A 13509-nucleotide genomic window follows, 5' to 3' on the forward strand; every position below is an offset into this window, starting at 1 on the left:
TCTGTAGGAATGTGCCTGTTCTTTACAGTTTACGCTCTCAGGAATATGGGTTTGGTATGTTTTGGCATCACCATTTTGGCTTGGCTGATTCGGGATAGCCGATTTGGTATGTGGCCGATTCGGTATCAAATGAGTTCTTTGTTGTTATAGTCAAAGTTTTGTTTATATTTTTAAAATTAATTCAGTAAACAAAGATATTTTTTCTTTGAATAAAATTGAAATAAAAATTATGAAAAGAAAAAAATATTTGAATTAAAAAATGAAATTTAAATTTTCAAAATGTTTTAAAATTTAAACTCAAACTAAATTAAAAAAAAGAAAGGGCTTATTAAATAATATTTTCTATAAATATTTGAATTTTTTATTGATATATATATATTTTTTTAAATAGTGTTTTGCCTAGACAAGAGAACCTCGAAATAAATGTTATTTTACTACACATGCGGTTGATTAGTTTCAGTTCCATTTCAGCTAAAATTAAAATAATTTTATTTTTAACTTAAAAATATTTTTAAAATTTTTTAATCCTTAAAAAATTAATTAAAAAATAATTAATGAGAAAGAGTTTTGCAAAAATATAATTTTTCTTAAAAACAGTTGAAGTGATATAAACATTAAAAATGTTGAACAGTGTTTATTTAAAACACACACAAAAATAAACAGACAACAACACTCAGACGTCAGATTATATTTTCATATTGTCTTTCTTAAAAGATTAAAATATATTTTTAAATTCTTCTTTTTAAAGAAGAACTTAAAAATATTTTTTAATCTTTAAAAAATTAATTAGAAAAGAATTAACCCAAAAGAGTTTTGCAAAAATATGATTCTTCTAAAAACAGTTAAAGTGATATATTTTCATAGGTTTTCTCAATTAAAAAAAAGTTTTAAAATCTTTATAAAAATGCTGACTGGCATGATCGATGTTGAATTGTCCCTCTGCCAAAATGGTGACGCCAAATCAGCCATGCTGAAATATCCCATTCCCTAGGAATATATTTTGAATTCTTGATGAACCAGATAGCGGAATGAAGAGTCTTTTACGGGTAAATGAAGCAATTATATGGAGAACAATTTAACTTATGTTTGGTTACATTCACTATATGGCATAATTATGTTGACACACTGGTTCTTGTAGATCACAAATATTAAGCAACATTGAGCCTGGTCAGTATTACAATGAGTGACCATTTGGGAATACCAGGTCCTGTATGTGCTCTTCACTTATCTCGAAGTTATTTCCAGTCATTCTGGACTTCTCTTTGCCACTAGAATCAGGCAATGCCAAATCAGGAGAGGTGTGGTTGGGATTACACAACTCTTGCTTTACAATTACATGCACAGATACTATGGCAGAGATATCCATTATCTCTCAACACTGAATGGATGCTACAGGCACATGCCTAACTCCACTACTTAGAATGCATAGAATAATTTAGTACAAACATAGATATTTATAGTGATCTATACACAGGAGAGTTTTTATTCCTTATTCAAAGAAGATAATATACAAGGGAGATAACTCATGACATTACTTTTTATTACATATTGTTTTGAATTTCATGGAAAGTTAATTAAATGCACCTGAAACTTTGAAGAAAACTCGAAATTATTGATTGAACGAATAAGAAATAATGTTGATACATTTGTTATTGATTGAAATGAAAAATGATAGTGACTGCCTGGTCATTCATGAAAACAAATAACGAACGAAATTAATGAAGAACTTAAAACAAAACTAATTAAAAAAAAAAAAAAATAGGAAAACCAAGACTTCTGATGTACTTTCACATTGAAATTATTTCCATCACTTGAAATCCTGCATTTGTTGTTTATTAATATTGGATACCGATTTTTTTTTTTTTTTTTTTTTGCTAAAATATTACAACAATAATAATCTCTTATTATTATTATTATTATTATTTTTTCAAACACTGAATTCTATGCACCTTTGTTTTATAATTGATTATTAAATTGAAACAATGCCAAAGAAACTTGCTATGTATTAAGAATTTAAGGAATATAATCAAGTAAATGAAAAGTGATTTCATGTTGAAATATCGATTACATAGTGACAAAATGAGGCTTACGCAAATAAAACGTCTCAATTCTAATATCATTTTTTGATTCTTATATCAATTTTTCTTTAAAAATATTATTTGATACATTCTTTTTTTACAAAGGTTCATGTTTTACTTAGAAAAATTAATGAGTTGGTGTGGGAGATTGATATATTCATACAACACCAGGTAATCCATTGGAAAACCTATTAACAGGTAATTCTTTGATAAACCCATTCATCACCAAATCATTCATTGAAAAAACCCATTCATAATCAGCTCATTCATTGGTAAATTCTTTCCGAACCAGGAAATACAATATAACCAAGTAATTTAATGGAAAACCCATTTATAATTAATTTGAAATCTTATTCATAACCTAGTCATTAGTAATTGTTCTGGTTAACATTCTCATCAACAGCTAATTAATTAAAAAATCCATTTAATAATGAGGTAACATTGTAAAACCCATTTATAACAAGATATTTCTTTGGTTAACTTATTCAGAATCGGATCAGGTAATTGATAAATTTATTCATAACTAGATAATTCATTGGAAAAATATTCATAAATAAAAAAATTAATGGAAAATACATTTATAACCAGGTAATTAATTGGAATACCCACTCATAACCATTTAATTTTTTGGTAAACCCTTTTATCATGAGGTCATTAATTGGTAGACTCATTCATAACAAGCTAGTTAATTGGTAAACTTTTTCATAAGCAAGTAATTCATTTGAAAACCTATTCATAAGGAAAAAGAAAATTGTTGCTAAACTCATTTATAAGCAGGAATTTGGGAAACACTTTCATAATGAGGTAATTAATAAACTCATTCATAATCTGCTAGTTTATTGGTAAATTCTTTCATAACATAATTGATTTTTGTATTTTATTTATTTGTGGACTGTTATCCCCATCTTTATAGTTGTTTCACCATGTTTCAGCCAACTCAAACTCTGGCCTTCTTCAGGTGATTAACCATGACAGGACAGGAATGCCTTCCATAGTTGTTGTTGTCTCACCACGTTTTAGCCAACTAATCCTCTGGCCTGCTTTGAGTAGGATTAACACTGCTATCTTCAGACAATACTCACCTGGAACTGTAGCTCAGTGGATAGAGGTGTTGAGTGCATACGGTTCCGAGTGAGCATTGAGATTATATTTAGAAACTTTTCATTATACTTCTTTAATTCAGTGTTCAATTTTTTAATAATTAAAAGGAAATTTCCACAGAAAATTAAAAAGTTTTTAAATCTGAAAGTATATTTTAATGAAAGACTTTTGACCAGTTTTTTTTATTATAAAACTGCATTTTTAATACATCCAGAGACTTTTGGCAAATTTTCTGTTTGTTATAAAAGTATATTTTTAATATAAGATTTTTAACCAGTTTTATTTATTATAAACTACGAGGTGCCTTCAATAAGTTTCCAAACTTTTTTGTACAGGCATTTAAAGTTGAAAATTCAGTATGTTATTGCTATACATCTTATGAGATAATTGACCAAGGGTCATTGACATGCTCACACAAAAGGACTTTCAAAGGTGTTGGAATGGTACAACAAGTGCATTGCGTCCGGAAGATATTACTTTGAAGGGGACAAAAGTTTCACGTGTGTACTATCACTAAAAGTGCCCATATGAATAAAAGTCGGGAAACACACCGCAAAACCTACATTTTCTACATGGTGTCTATTTTGATGGGCAACATGACCAAGAGTTTACTCTATATCCAGCAAATAAATAAGGAAGAATTTTATTCTCAACTACATGTTTGTATGAGAGGTGCTATGAATGAGTGACAAAATTTTGATGATTTAAAACCAAGAGAAATTTAGTGATAATACCTGGAAAATAATTTTTCCCAAAACGAAATAACTTCCTCTGGTATAAACCATCTAACTTGGTACAACTAACTTATTTAATTTAGGAGTAATGCCATAACACAGTTCTCTGTAAATAGCAAATGACTATACATTCAGAAAACTACAAACCTTTTCGTCCTTACATGAAATAAAATTTTCTTACAATCAAATGAAATTATCTTATTTAATAATAATATTTAAACTGTAAAAAAGTTTATTTAAAGTTATTTTAAAAATAATATCTCTTCTATTTCAGTCAAATATTATGTAACATTATGAATGGGTCTTAAACAGGTTTTCTTGTCTAAAAATAAAATTCTTAAATTTATAACAGTGAAATGTAGGCTATAAAAGGTTCTGGTCTGCAACAGCTTTGGCATCATGATTACTTACTTGTACTTTGGGTGACATTCATCTAGAATGGGTTAAGCTGGCTCCTCCTGTAGAACACAGCAGCTTGGATGAACACAGACTACATACGACAATCCATGGCGGCCAAGATATTGATAAGTAGCCAGTCCCAGAACCAGCATAGAACACTGTAGACTGGATATAGGTGTGACATCTACTTTGATGGTGTGCAACCACATCTTCAGCTGGCCTCCCGGGCATCGTCTCCAACCTTGGAGTGGTTCTGGAGCTATTGCTTCATGGATGAATTCTCCTGGATTGCAACATGCAGCATTGGCTGAACCAGCAAAGTCTCTTCTTTAAAAGAGATTGGTTAAGGGGAATGATCCAGCAGCAAGTCCCAACATTGGCATTAGAGACAAAATGGTGCCAGCGGACCTGCAGAACTTGTCATAGGTAATATTGATTGAAAGATGAATATGTCATAGTTGTGACATGATCAGATGGTTCTGTGGTTGAAAAATAGAAGAAAAGGATCCCATCAACAGTGCTTCATCAGAGACTTGGTATTAGTCAAATTATGGATGTCTTTAGTGCTCTGCATCTCTGGTGCTCTAACCATTTGTTTCAATATAAACTCTCCATTTCTCCCTAGGGTGGTGTCTATTACTTGCCAAGAGAAACATTCTTGATTTCAACGAGGATATCCTCAACATGTCTAACTTACAATGGAAAGTCAAAAACTGAGAATGAAAGAGAAAGAGATTTAAATTCTTCTTTGGCAATTTTTTTTTTAAGAAAACATTTCATTTGCAGACAAATTAAAAAAAAGAAAAAGAAAAAGAAGCCCATTCCCACCCCGGAATGGTGCGTCAATACTTTTTACAATATGTGAAAGTTACCAGATGTATGAATAACCAAATATTCTTGTTCTTTCTGAGAATTTAAAAAAAGATTATTTATTTTATTTTATTTTTTTTCATTTCAAACAAGGTGTATTGTCACTTGATTGTGAGGGGCTGTTTTTTTCGGATGATTTCTAACAGGTGATTGTAGAGAGTTGACTAGCAAGAGGTCTGTTCACATTAAATTTTAACTTCTTCATGTCAGTAGATTCAGGGAAGCAGGAAGGGAATTCCAAAGTTTAGCAGTCTAAGAGAAGAAATCTAGATACTTCAACAGAGAAGGGGTAGAATTTTACTGCTAGTCAGGTTGGTTTAGAGTATGTAGGTCGACGGAGCACAATTGCAGTGAGTTCATCAGAGCACATTCCATTAAAATACTTGTAAAACAGCCACAGGGATGCAACATTGCGGTGATAGAACAGAGGTTGGAGCTTGGTCAATAGTGAGGAACTTGTCTGACAGCAGAATTTTTTTCCAAATGGCTGCTTTTAAAATTATATGTTTTGCACATGTTTATTTGTCTCAGTCTGAAAAAGACAAATTAGGTGAAGACAAGTTGTCTTTGCCAGGATCGGGGTTAAACAACATGAGTTGATCTGATGTCTGTTTAAAATAAAAAAAATTTTAATTAAAAATATGAAAAATAACAAAAAAGTCAGTTCTTTGTTTTACAATTTGTTTATTGCTGAATTTAAAAGTGAAATGATGCGAAAAAAATTTCACAGCACTGATGATGAAATATAAATTAATCATTCTGAACAGATTCGTCAAGAGATCACAGTCAAGATTTGGTCATGGATACCATTAAGTCAGAGAGACGTTGGTAGTTTTGTGAAAAAATAAAAACAAATTTATTTAAACTTTTTGACAGTAAAATTTGTGGTTTGTATCCAGAATCCCCTCCCCCAAATAAAAATCAAAAAGAAAAGAAAAATCTGTACAATGTACATACACATAATGAAATGAAAATATCTTACTCCAAAATCATGTAAATTGATCCAATAGTTTTATTTTTAAATAAGAAAATTAAATTTTATGAGTAACTGAGAAGCAACAGTGTTGCCCGTCATTTTGAAAACAATCTCAAGAAAAAATAAGTCAAACTTGTGAGATTTATGTTATAATACCTATGAATTCCGTAATTAATTGCTTAAAAAATATTTTCTTTATGAAAGTAAACCTTGATCAATTTATGTGATTTTTGGAATATGATATTTTTGTTTCGTCAAGGGTACATGCATCATATTTTTGTATTTTTAATATAGGGATACTTCTCAACAAGAAGTGAATTTGTTTCAAATAAGATTAAAATAGGAAACAAAGTAAAGCAGATTCAACAACACCACACCTCCAAAAGAAAAACAAAAAAAACTCAAACTTTTAATTTACATTTCTTCCCCACAGAATACTGTCCTCGTTGTTGATATTTATGATGCTTCAGCCAGAAAGATTAGAAGCAGGTATGTAAAAATAATATTAAAAACGAGAGTTTTTCATATAAGGCTCAAGTAAACACAACGTTAGAGTTGTGAAAATTTTTATTACATTGCAGGATGTTATGTCATGGTCGGAAGTATGGGGCAGAGGAACTGCATTTTGGGGTTTATGATGTTGGGAAATTACACCTCATCTAGATGTACATCATTGCTGTAAATTGCTGGAAAAAGTTAAAAAAAAAAAAAAAGTTTTAAGATTTATGCCTGGCGAAGCTTTAAGTTGTCTTAGGTTTTAGCTGAACTATGCATACATGGTTTTAAACTCCAATCTATATTAATAAAACTGCACCTGCACATATTATATATATATATATATATATATATATATATATATATATATATATATATATATATATATATAGATAGATTTGTTATTGTTGTTTTTTCAAGCGATACATACGGTTAATATTGGCTCCGCCTCGAAGCTCATTTTTTTATTTACTTAGAAAGTCGCCCTTTTAATTTGTTTGGACGTATATAACATTTTTATTTATTTATTATTTTTAAAACTGTTTTAAAAATAATAAATATTATATATATATATATACACACACATACATATAAAATTATATAGACATTGTAAGGAGTCTACGCAGATTGATCAACATTTCAACATTTTCATGTTTCATCAGGACTTCAAATGGACCTCACTGTCAGAAAATAAAATAAAATAAAAATTTACCCAAAATGCCACAGAAAAAAAACGAGAAGAACAGCCCCTTTCTTTTCTCTTCAGATCCTTTTGGTTGGTAGGCACTAACCCTCTCATCCCAGTCGGTTGTCTGGTTCAACTATTTACTTCTAAAGCCACTTAATTTGTAGCCCCTGACCACATCTTTTAGTGTTAGTTACTAAGCAGATAACAAATAAAACATAAAAAGTGAAGAAGTATTTTTAAGTATCACATCTATGCGCATTCTATTTCTTAAATCAACAAAGCTAAAAATCGCTATTTACGTTATTTCTTAATTGTGTTAGTTAAATGAATTTATTTGTATTTTCACCCAAACTAGTCTCTTCATCTCAACTGAATAATATTTAGACATACAAATATGTTTTTTTTTTTTTTTTTTTTTTTTTACAAAGGCATCACCACATTATCAAGGCCCAGAGGCCACTCAAGGATAAGGGTTAAAGAGTGTACAGTAGAAATTGGACAATATAGTAATCATTGGTAATGAAAATTTGGTAAATTTGATAACTTATATGGAACGGCTCATCAAGAACTTATTTACTTTAGACTTGAACACAACCATATTGTAGTCAGCCGGAAAGCAGGAAAACGGAAGACAATTCCACAGGCGTGCAGTTCTAAGAAAGAAGCTTTGTTCATGGAATCTACGTTTAGGTTTAGGCACAGATAAAGAGTGGGGGGAATTATTGATAGTGTTTACAGCTAGACGAGTGTTTCTTGTGAAAGTTTGGCGAGGGGGGACCATAGATTTAAGCTCAGTCGAACACTTTCCATGAAAATAACGATACATCAGAGACAAACTTGCAACATCTCTTCTGTGAGATAGAGGTTGCAAGGAGGAGAAAAGGACATCTCCTACGAGGCTACGAAGTCTATTTTGAACTCTATCAAGGCAGGACAAGTCCTTTCTAGCAGCTCCTGCCCAGATGTGGCAACAGTATTCCATCCTTAAATGCATCCTCGTACATAACATATCAATACTCTGATGAGTAAATGAGCAAACCGAATAGGAAATAAAGCATACATAAATATATGATATATATATGAAATAAAATTCATTGAAATAAATAAATGTATAAATCGATTAAAATCTGCACAAATCTAAACACGCAGCCATAGGCATATATATTAGTGATGGGACGATTCCCAAATTTTTCTCAATTCCAATAAAATTACAGATTCCATTCTAAATTTCCAATTTCAGTATGATTCTCAATTCCGATTCTTTTAAAATTAATAAATATTTAATTAGAGATTTGTTGCATTTTTTTGTAAATTTTCAAATTTCCGAGTAATTTCCGCATATATTTTTTTTCTCAAATGTTTTCCTTGTAATTGATTGAAAATTGTAAGACAAAATATTTATTTGGATTTTTAAAACAAAGCTAGATTGTATCAGTTCATTAGTTTACAACATGCTACTTGAAAGTTTTCATAAACCGTTGAAAATAGTTGATGGTAAGTAGGTAAAATGAAAAAACGATGTAAGAACAAAATGTTTAATAACGCCCCTACCATTGTTACAAACAAATTTCTAAATAACATTATTATTTAGAAAACCATTTTTAACATGAGGAGGGCATGGCCTTTGTTAACTATTCTGTGCTTTCTTTTTCTGAATGGAGTTAAAATTTTATTTTAATTATGAAAATTTGGTGGGTTATTAAATTGATTTGCTAAAAACAAAAATGAGATGCCAATAATAATAATAATAATGAGAAATTTTTTAGATTAACACTCTCAGTTAAATCCCCATTCCAAAAAGAAATATTACTTTTATAGGTGATTACATGTGAAACCCTTAAAAAACTTGGAAAGGAAAACAATCATTTTAGTATTTAGCTAGAAAAATATATAAAGATTCTTGTAAAAATAAATTTTATTAATTTTTATTCATTAAAAAATTTTTTCTTAGTACCGCACAGAGATTAATCAAAAAAGTTAATTTTGTTTTAGAAGCAAAACATTGACTTCAGTTCCGTTGTTGGATTTTTAAAAATCATAAACATGGTTTTTTATATGTACTTTTATGTTTATTCCCTAGATAAAAATGTAAAAATATTTTATTTTTTTTCTGTAGAAATTAGTTTTTATGATAAAATAAAATTTGCTGCACTGGCATACATTTTGATGTACTTTTTGGTGAACCAAAATGGTGGATTGAAATCTGGCGTGCTGGCATTCCAAAAATAATTACCCGACGATCGGTAGGCAAAATAAGAAAACAGTGTATGGAGAGAATAGTTAATAAAGCCTATCCCATGTCAAGAATGTGTTTCTACATAATAACATTATTTAGAAAAGCATTCTTAACATTAGGAGGGATTTCTGTTAACTATTCTGTACCTTCCCTCTTTGAAAAAAAATGTTCATATTTTTTTCTCACAATTATATGCATTTGGTCGATTTATGTTACAGTAAAAGAAAAACCAATAACAGATACTACTACTAATAATAATAATAGCAGCAGCAAATGTAAAAATCCCTTTAGCTAAATCACTTCTCCCAAAATGGGATTTTACATTTTTAAATGATTATGTGTCAAAAAGAAAAAAAAAAAAAATTATTTTAAAATTTCGCATAGGAAAACTGTTTTGCACATAAAATTAACGTAAAATGATACTCATTTCTAGCCCATTCTTGCTTACTCACTCAAAAAGTGGAAATTAAACAAAATCTTCATTCCGCATAACATTTTCGATCAATTGTTAACATTTATTTATGTGTTTCTACCAGTGTTTGTTTAATTTTCAATTTTGTGCGGTTATCAATGGTCCTTCTGCCGAGGTTATTAGGAAGCCATTTTTTACATTCTAACTAAAAAAGGAGACATTAAGTTTGTTTTCCACCAAAAACACACTTTAAAAGAAGTTTAAATATAAGTAAATTTATTCAGGTATGTAAAAGAGTCTTGCCTTTGGTAACATTTATTACATATTTGTTTATCATTTCTTTTTCTTTTTTTTGTTAATTACAGTAATAAATGTCCTAATCCCATTCTTCTTTTTGGGGAAGTTTAAATGTAGATATAATTTTCTTTTTAATTAAGAAAATCTTCAGAATGTTTTTCACTTTATGCATTTTATCCAACCGGAGATTTTCATCTATATTTTTCACTTGCATCCAAAGAGAAGTGCCATAAAACTTTAATTATTTCAGAAGAAGCTGATATCAGATACTGCTAATGTACAGCTGGCGCCAACAAAATTTAAAAACCCTGTCCAGAGCATTAATAATCAAGTGAACTCCCTCGGATGTGGTATATAGACATTTAGTGAATAGATGCGAAAAGCTTACAAAGGGAATAAGCCAGTTATCTCTTGATAAATGACCAATAAATAAATTAAACTCTGTGAATCAATGTTAAATCTGTAAATGAGATTTATTAGCAATATCACATCATTTTTTTCTTTAGATCGAATAGACTCAAATCAAGCATTATCGAAAAGAGCATAAAAAACCCCCAAAGAAATAAGATCTTTAGTTTTTTTAAATCAGCCTATTAGAACTGGAATCATGACCATTCAAAGTATCAAACAATGTGTGGTTCACTGGACATCTTGCCTTAAGTCAGTCCTATTCAAATGCATATATGCTTGCGACTGCACAATTTACAGACAAAAAAAAAACACTTTAAAAAGATGTATCTTCAGATCTTTTTAAGATATTATGATGAAATTTTGAACATATCATAATACCATGAAGGTTCAGTTAGCATTATTTACAACCATCTCACTAGGTAACTTGCATACTAATTAGCATATGCCAGGTTTTTTTAACAGCTTTAAGTAGAAACATCATAAAAACAGCTAAGAAAAATGGTAAGTAAGGCTTTCTCATCATAGGAAGTATTATTCTGATGGACATTATCATTTACCATTATGAAAAATCCAAGATGGCGACCAGGAAATCAAAAATGGCCACCATGACACACTTCAAAGAAATTATTAACAAAATATGGCTTGTAGCATATCACATTAAAGGAAATTTTCTACAGATCAGAATTATGTTTTTAAGTACATTAAACTAACTAGCATACTAATTAGCCTAATTAAGTTTCATTTAAACGGCTTTAAGTAAAAGCATTAAGAAACGGGAGGTAAGGCTTTATCACCATGCAAAATATTATTCTGATTAACATTATCATTTGTCATCATTACACTGTGAAAAATCCAAGATGGCCACCACGACACGATTCAAAGCAATTATCAACAAAATATGGCTTGTAGCAGCTCAAATGAAAGGAAATTTTGTACATATTACAATTATAATGTTTTCAAGTGCATTAAACTAATTAGGATAATTAAATTTCATTTTAACGGCTTCAAGTTACTGTGACAATTATCAGGTGAGTTTCTACCACAATTTTGTATAATTTTTTATTTTTAAGTTATTATTGAGACTTCAAGAGATATTGCGGCCATTTTTTTCTTGTTCTCATGTAATGCTCGACACTACTTGTTTTTTGAACAGAATAAACATTTACAACACCAAAAATTTATCGACGTAGGTAGAAGAGTAACTTGTCTTTGGTAACATTTATTTGTTATATATTTGTTTTTTGACCATTTTTCATACCTCTGTGGATTGTAAAACAAACCCAATAATAGTTATTCTTTTACTTAACTGGATAAGTGGTTCGTGTTTTAACTTATTTAAAATCATGGTCATTGTCGGTCATTCTTTTTCAAAGAATTTATTTTTTTTAAATATTCTTTTCCTGTCCATAATTAAAAATTTATGTTTTCTAAATAATAACAAAAATAAAATGAATACTTTATGTTCATAAGTTAGTTGTCAAACGTTTTGTCTACAAATTTTTTGCGTGCGTCTCGGCAGATAAAAATTCTCACATTTATATGTAGTTGTCACTACTTCTATTGATTCATGCATAGAAATTCTTTTCAAATTTTAGGATAACGGAAATTAATATATTCACTATTAAATAGCATTTGAACACAGTTTCTATTTTTACTTATCTTTGTACTACAATCACTTTTGAGATATTCTAACTTTTGACTGGAAAAATGTACATGTTGTGTTCAAATTTCGTAGGAAAGACAATTCTTTTCCCTGATTAACTAAAACAATTAAAAATGTCATCGATGGGTACAACTTCCACTTTAAGTATTTATGTGAACACACCCCAACCGCTTATTTGCAAAGAGTGATCTACCGCCAGCAGGCATGCTATGCTGGCAGGTTTCGTCGTTAATAGTCAAATTTAAATAGTGATTTCTTCAAATATACAAATCACAACAAAAATATTAAAATACCATAGTAAATTTTACTGTGAATCCACTTATATAAGTTTTATTTTGATGGAGGTAGGAGAAATGTACTTATTACTGATTTAAAGACTATGAGTGTCAAATTAAGTAGCAGTGTGTCTTGTTATGGTGTCCGGTATTGCTAGATTTATAACCCATTCTGTGGCCCTTCCCCGTCTTATGTTGTAAATGAACAACTTCTAATAAAAAATAAAACAATTTATGCTTGTTTCATGTTTTATTGTTAAAAAAAAATTTTTTTTAATAAAAGAATCGGTTTAGAATTGGAAATTACTGATTCCGATGCCCCAAAAAGTTAAGATTTTTCCGATTAATCATCCCAACAGGTTAATTCTTACCAAAAGGATCTGACCTTGGGGGGGGGGGGCTACTTTTCTAGTCTTTTCTGTGGCATTCTGGGTAAATTTTATTTTATTTTCTGACTTCGAGATTCACTTGGAGTCCTGACGAAACATGAAAATGTTGAAACATAGATGGATCTGCGTAGACTCCTTACAATGTTTATATAATTTTATGTATACAAAAGCTCTACACATTTATTGAGCACTTCTGAAGAAATATTGTTTTTTTAGTTCATGTTAACAATATACCTGAACTTAATAATAAAAGGATAAAATAAATCCAATAATATGAATTAAAATTAAAATGTGCAAGACCTAAAATTGAATGTTTCCCCTAGCTGTTGCATAGGCTTTATTAAGAGAGATAAAGCAAATATTTCAATAACAAAAGAACTTTATTAATTATTAAAAAGAAAAAAGTAATATCTTTATTAATATGAAGCAACTCTCATCTCATAAGAAGGTATTATTTTATCCAAAAAATTAAAGAAACATCTTTA

The 13509-nt window shown here is 29.6% G+C and overlaps 1 protein-coding gene across 2 annotated transcripts in view; it reads right to left on the reverse strand.

Annotated features, from left to right (window-relative positions):
• Positions 1–5240: 5240 nt before the first annotated feature.
• The window catches only part of LOC145247999 (calcium-responsive transcription factor-like), an 84950-nt gene continuing 76681 nt past the window's right edge, over positions 5241–13509 (reverse strand). For both annotated transcript variants that reach the window (XM_080109683.1, XM_080109680.1), the window contains exon 15: positions 5241–5790. The gene's annotated coding sequence lies outside the window, so the exon portion shown is untranslated. The remainder of the gene's footprint in view (positions 5791–13509) is intronic.

This window comes from Euprymna scolopes, chromosome 26 (assembly GCF_053919585.1).
Source record: "Euprymna scolopes isolate OS-2025 chromosome 26, ASM5391958v1, whole genome shotgun sequence".
In the NCBI taxonomy this organism is placed as follows: domain Eukaryota; kingdom Metazoa; phylum Mollusca; class Cephalopoda; order Sepiida; family Sepiolidae; genus Euprymna; species Euprymna scolopes.